Here is a 6,000-nt window from a genome sequence, read left to right on the forward strand (position 1 = left end):
AGAATTGTATGTGGTCCTCAAAGGCTATTCATGCAACCTACCTTACACAGCTGGAAAATGGAGGAATGGGCCATGTAAGCATTAAATGTACAACATCACAAACCAGCTTAATCCTTACCTAACACAGCTTGACTTTTCACATAACACTGTATGGTCTCAAAGACCCACAGAGGGTTTATGTTTGTTTGTTTGTTTGTTTTATTTTCTTTGAGCTACAAAAGATATAGATATAGGAATTAGTATCTTTATTTAAAAACAATGAAAGATTCATCATAATTACAAAAGCCAACTTTATTGTATTCAGCATTAGTTGTAATTTTTTCATAGGACTCTGCAAATAGATTTTATGATTTTAGAAAACAACTACTATATTGAAGTATATTTGCTACTCCATTCTCAGTTGGCATCAGTACATTGCCTAAAAAGTTATAAATAGAATATAAGGTTGCAATCATATATGTAACTTCAGGAAAAATGCCTTCAAGTATGTTTATTGAACTTTTATAACTTGTACCTTCCAAAAGTAAAAATAACTTGCTTTTCATTAACATGCCCTGTTCATGATGTCAATCTTGGTTAATACATATATTTTTGAACAACTTTTCTCCCTATAAAGCATACAAAAAACAAAACTGGAACAAAAATTTCAGATAAGTAACTTGAAGTTATTTTTCACATTACTATAAACTCTTTCAAACCAGATATAGATGCACTGGTCTCAAATATAAACGGGGTCAGTATACCTACTGAAAATAGTACATTCATGGGAGGCTAGTGGCACAGTAGGTAGAGCACCAGCCCTGGAGTCAGGAATACCTAAGTTCAAATCTGGTCTCTGAAAGTTAATAATTACCTAGCTTTGTGGCCTTGGGCAAGCCACTTAAACTCATTGCCTTGGAAAAAACCTTAAAAAATGTTACATTCTTATTTTTTCTGTAAAAGGTAATTGTTTATTATTTATTCAGTATTTTAACATTATACTTTTTATATTTTATTCCAGATTATGTCATTGCTATACTCATTGGAAATATAAATTACATTGCAGTGATATAATTTATCTATAGAACCCATGACCAATTTTTGTAAGGTGAGATGATCCAGAAGAGTTAAAAGATTGTACATCACTGATTTAGAGTATTTTTCTTGACTATAGATATCTTTAATTTCTTCATCAGAAAACTGTTGACTCATATCTTTACATAATTTATCAATTAAATAATATTTCCATTAGTTTCTGTTCGCATTTTCTCTATTGCTATAGTAAGCTTCCTATGGTCTGTTCTCTTTTCCTTTTTTAAAACATATTTTAAATTTTAGCTCTGTTCCTGGGGGACAGAGGGTATTGACCCAAGCTATTGCCCTGAGACCCAGGAACCTAGTTACTAGCTTTCAGCTTCAGGGTCTCTGGTGCTGGCTGCTAACTCAATCTGTTGAAGTATCCCACCCTAATTTGTTCTGTTGTGTTAGGTTCCATGACTGTCAGTTTCCTTTCTGTGCAGGGCCTGGAGGCCTCACAACTGTACTGCTGTGCCAATGCAGGTGAATTAGGGGCAGAGAGAATTATTATATTTTCTTACGTACTGGTAAAGAGTATAAATATTGAAATTGCATGTATATTTATAGATACATACATATATATATATATATATATATATGTGTACATATCCATATATATCCATAAATATACATCCATATAATACAAACACACACACACTATATATATATATATATATATATATATATATATATATATGCACATATATATATATTGCTCAGGAGAGGCAAGATGAAACCAGGTAGGAACCCTTCTTATAGCCACCCCTCTAGGAGCAGATGTCTATCACTCTCAAAATGTCATCCCTTTCACTGACTGTGGAGGGGGCATTAAAGTGTAGTCTGACACTTGGCTACTTCTCTTTCACCTTGCCTTTTCTATGTGAACTGATGAGCAGGCAACTTATCTATTTAGACAGTCCAACCCAACTCCCCATGTGACCTTTAAATAATTCGTTTTTTAATTGATATTTTATTTTTAAAAATACTTATTATGAAAATTTTTCAACATTTATCCATATGTATATGTATATTTTTAAGTTACAAAATTTCCTTCTACCATCCCTTCCCACCCCCCTCCCTGCGGCAGTGAAAAGTAAAGTTGATATTGTACTTAAACATCTGTGTTAAACATGTTTATAGATTAGTCATTTTAAGTATGAGAAAAGAGGAAGAAATACATGAGATATTTCTTTAAAACATAAATGTAGTGTTCATCAGATTATGAAGAATTTTGTTTTCTTTTGTTTTGCTTTGTTTTGTTTGTTTTTCTTCCTCTGCATGGGGATAACATTGTCCATAGCTGGACTAATAGGATTGCCTTAGCTCTCTGAACTGTTGAGAGGAGATGTATCCATCAGGGTTGATCATCTCACAATGTTGTTGCTGTGTACGTTATTCTCTTGGTTCTGTTGCCTTCATTCAACATCAGATCCTGTGATTCATTCCATGATTCTCTAGAGTCTGACCATTTATGTTTATTTTATAAAACAAAAATATCCCCTAGTATTCATGTAATATAAACTTGTTTAGCCATTCCCCAATTGATAGGCATTTCTTCAATTTCCAATTCTTTGCCACTACAAAAAAAGCTGCTATGAATATATTGGAACATATGGGACTTCACCAATTTTTTATGATTTCTTCTGAATATAGGCCTAGAATTGGAATTGCTTTTTGGGCATAGTTCCATATAGCTCCCCAAAATGGTTGGATCCATTCCCAACTCCACCAGCAATGCATCAATATCACAATCCTCTCACAACCTTCCCAACATTGACCATTTTCCCTTTTTGTCATCTTAGTCAATCTGATAGATATGAGGTGATACCTCATAGTTGCTTTAATTTCCATTTCTCTAATTCATAATAATTTGGAGCATGTTTTATTTGATTGTACATATCTTTAATTTCTACATTTGAAAACAGTCTACTGATATACATTGTCCATTTATCTTTTGAAAAATGACTTGAAATCTTATAAATTTAATGCAATTCTCTATTTATTTTAGACATGGGACCTTTATCAGAACTCCTTGTTGTGAAGATTATTTCCCAGATTTCTGCTTTCCTTCTAATTTTAGCAGCATTGATTTTATAAGGGCAAAATCTTTTTAATTCAATATAGTCAAAATTTCATTTTACAGTTTATAATGTATATAATGACTTGTTTGGCCATAAATTTGTCCCCTTTCCATAGATCTGGCAGAAAGAGTACTTCTTGATCTATCAATTTTTCTATGGTGTCACCCTTTATGTATAAATCCTGTATATTGTGACCTTATTTTAGTATAAAAACTCATTCAAATAGTGAGTTCTTATGAGTCTTTGTGTTTGTCAAACAGTAGATTCCTCTAATCATTTGTTACTTCTTTTGAACCTAACCTTATCTATTAATGCATTATTCTGTTTCTTAACTAGTCTCAGGCAGTTTTGATGACCTCCACTTTATAGTATAGTTTTAGATCTGGTAGAACTAGGCCTCGTTACTTTACATTTTTTTCATCGCTATTCTTGCCCTTTTGTTGTTCCAGATGAATTGTGTTATTAGTTTTTCTAACTTGGTAAAATAATTATTTGGTAGCTTGGTATGACATTAAAGAAGTAAATTAATTTGGATAGAATTGTCATTTTTATTATTTTAGCTTGACCTAAACATGAGCAACTGACATTTTTCCAATTATTTACATCTAAATTGATTTGGGTTAGAAGTGTTTAATAACTGTGTTCATACAGTTTTTGGGTGTGTCTTGGGAGGTAGATTCCCAAGTATTTAATGATGTCTGCAGTTGCTTTGAAAGGAATTTCTCTTTTATATTTACTCTTGGGCTTTGCTGTTTATATATATAGAAATGTTGATGATTTATGTGAATTTATTTACTATCCTGCAAGTTTCCTGAATTTGTTATTTATTTTAAGGAGATTTTTACATTATTTTATTGAGTTCTTTAAGTATAGCATCATATCATCTGTAAAAAATGAAAGCTTTTAATCCTCATTGCCAATTCTTATTACTTCAATTGATTTTTCTTCTTATTGCTAGAAGTAATATTTCTAAAACTATATTTAATAGAAATGGTGATAATGGGTATCCCTGTTTCACCCCTTGTCTTATTGGAAATGCTTTGAGTTTATTCCCATTACATATAATATTGGTTGATGGTTTTAGACAGATACTTTCAGTATTTTAAGGAAAACTCTATTAATTCCTAAGCTTTCTAGTGTTTTCAATAGAATGGATTTACATTTTATCAGACTTTTCCAGCATCTATTGAGTTAATCATATGATTTCTGTTTGTTTTTCTATTGATGTATTTCATTATGTTGAGTGTTTTCCCAATATTGAACCATCCCCACCTATCTGGTATAAATCTTACCTGATCATTGTGCATTGTCTTAGTAACAGCTTTCTGTAATCTCATTGCCAATATTTTATTTAAGATTTTGCAACAGTGTTCTTTTATGGAGAATGATTAAAACGTTTTCTTTCTGTTTTGGTTATTTCTTGTTTAGGTATCAGCACCATGTTGGTGTCATAAACGTTATTTGACAGAACTCCTTCTTTTGTAGAATAGGAATTAATTGTTCCCTAAATGTTTGGTAGAATTTACTTGTAAATACAACAGGACCCCAAGACTTTTTCTTAGGGAATTTATTGATGATTTCATTAATTTCTTTAATTTCATTTTCTGAAATGAGTTATTTAAGTGTGCTATTTCCACTTCTGTTAATCTAAGCAGCTTGTATTTTTGTAAATATTCATCCATTTCATTTATGTTATCAAATTTATTGGGATAAAATTTGGCAAAGTATCCTTGAATTATCGGTTTAATTTCCTTCCCATCTGTTGTTAGTTCAACCTTTTCATTTTTGATACTGGTAATTTGGTTATCTACTTTATTTTTTTAATCAGATTAACCTAAGTTTTATCTATTTTATTGGCTTTTTTTATAAAACCAAATCTTAGTTTTATTTACTAGATTGTTTTCTTGCTTTTAATTTTTTAATCTCTCCCTTGATTTTTCAGAATTTCTAATTGAATATTTAATTGAGGACTTTTAATTAATTATTTTTCTAGCTTCTTTAGTTGTGTAACCAATTCATTGATCACCCCTTTCTCTATTTTCTTCCTACCAGCATTTATAAACATAAAGTTTCCCCTCAAAATTGCCCTGACTGCATTCCACAAATTTTGCATGATGTCTCCTTATTGTCATTTTCTTGGGTAAAATTACTGGTTATTTCTATTATGCTGTTTGATCCATCCATTGTTTAAGATGAAGTTATTTAATTTCCAATTAGTTTTTTTTCTATGACCCTTTATTGCATGTAATTTTTATTTCATTCAAGGTCTGAGATGTATGCATTTATTATTTCTGTCTTTTTGCATTTGATTATAAGGTTTTTATGCCCTAGTACATGGAAAATTTTGATATAGGTGTTATGTACTTCTAAGAAAAAGGTATATTCTTTTCTATCCCCATTAGGTTTTTTCAAGATGTCTATCATATATAAGATTTATAAGATTTCATTGACATTCTTAACTTTTTTTCTTGCTTATTTTGTGGTTAAATTTATTTAATTATGAGGGATGTTGAGGTCTCCCTTTATGAAAGTTTTGTTGTCGATGCCTCCTTATAATTCACTCAGCTTTCCTCCAGGAATTTGAGAGCTGTTCCATTAAATGCATACATGTTTAATAATGATATGAATGATATAGCTTTATTACCTATAGTGACTTTTAAGAAGATAAAGTTTCTTTTGTTATCCCTGTTAAGGTGCTTTATTTTTGTTTTTGCTTTATCTTAGATCAGGATTGCTACCCTCAGTTTTTTTTTTTTTTTTACTTAAGCTGAAGCATAGAGTATTTTGCTCCATCCTTTCATTTTACCCTCTGTGTATCTTTCTGTTTCAGATATGGATATCTTGTAAACAACATATTGTAAGA

General features: G+C 30.8%; 1 pseudogene; it reads right to left on the reverse strand.

Annotated features, from left to right (window-relative positions):
* LOC141501358 (pyruvate dehydrogenase (acetyl-transferring) kinase isozyme 1, mitochondrial pseudogene) overlaps window positions 1-4,474 on the reverse strand; it is a 64,454-nt pseudogene extending 59,980 nt beyond the window's left edge.
* Between the last annotated feature and the right edge of the window lie 1,526 nt (window positions 4,475-6,000).

The sequence above is a fragment of the Macrotis lagotis genome, chromosome 1 (genome assembly GCF_037893015.1).
Source record: "Macrotis lagotis isolate mMagLag1 chromosome 1, bilby.v1.9.chrom.fasta, whole genome shotgun sequence".
NCBI lineage: Eukaryota > Metazoa > Chordata > Mammalia > Peramelemorphia > Peramelidae > Macrotis > Macrotis lagotis.